Below are 1,219 nucleotides of genomic sequence, written 5' to 3'. Positions count from 1 at the left end.
AAGAGGTAGCAGATGGTGGGCCAACTTCTGCCATAGTTCTTGAAGATCCAGTGGGCAAGTTTCTCCTTAGTTCCCTCACTTCCAACAGTGACCTTCTTCCTGTCACTGCTGTAGGTGAGGGTCCTGAACTTCTTGCCTCTTTTGAAGAACTTGCAGCATCTTAAGATCTCTTGAAGATGCACCTTGGGATCTTGAGGATCCAGGAAGTTCAGCATAGATGTCTGAACTTCAGGGATGGCATCTATGTCTTGTTTGGAAGGTTTAAGTTTCCACCAAGGTTCTTGTGGTAACCTGGTGGCACTTGCCCTATGTCCTGGGTTCCAGCCAAGTGCATTGAAAAGATCCCTCAAGATCCTTTTCCTTACAGGACCTGTCTTCTTGTTGTTGTCACCTCTGAAAGTTCCAAGTTCCTGGGCAATGCCAAGAAGTTCCTTGAAGTTCTTCAAGTATCTGGATCTTGAGATGAACCTGACAGAGAGCTGTAACTTCTGCATCTCTGGGATAGTTGGCTTGATCCACTCATGTATGTTGAGGAGGGGTGTCTGACTGACCATGGCTGAAGCTTCAGTAAGTGTGAGGGCACTTACTGTCACTTCAACCCTCAGTCCTCCAAGTTGAAGATCATGGAAAGTTTCCAAGTTCCCCAACTTGTTCAGAAGACTGGTCTCCCTCTTCCTGCAACTTTCCAGGGAGATAGGATCATACTGGACTTGCTTTCCAGAACATGCCTTGAGGGAGTGGACCAGAAGAGGATAGATCTTGATCTTGAAGGGAACTCCACGGAAAGTTAAGGTATGTTTGAGTGACCCATGACCTTTGCCAAGTGTCAGCAACATGGGGTAAACTTCTGTGACTCCACTGGGCTTGAGGAACTTGGGCTTGACAAGGGTGATGTGGGGTTGCTGAAAGTTCCTTCCAAGATCCCAGAAGTTGGTGGCAGCAAGTGGATGTTCTGGATCTCCAAGTACCATTGAAGTTTCATCAAGTTCCTGCTTCATGCCATAAGCCTGAACTCTGACTTCAGAACATCCAGTTCCCTGGAGTGCTACCATAAGTTCCCTCATGGTAACTACCTGGGAACCTTGGATGAAGGCCAGAGGGTAGGGAGATAGGAAGATGGTGTAGTTGGAAAGTTGAAGTTGCTGCTGGAGAAGTTCCTTGAAGTGTGGTGAAACTTTGAGAAGGGTAGGGTCAGGGTTAGGGTTAGGGTTACAAGGGG

This window comes from Pseudozyma flocculosa (assembly GCF_000417875.1).
Source record: "Pseudozyma flocculosa PF-1 unplaced genomic scaffold scaffold00023, whole genome shotgun sequence".
NCBI lineage: Eukaryota > Fungi > Basidiomycota > Ustilaginomycetes > Ustilaginales > Ustilaginaceae > Pseudozyma > Pseudozyma flocculosa.
Note: the sequence above shows the minus strand (reverse complement) of the source record.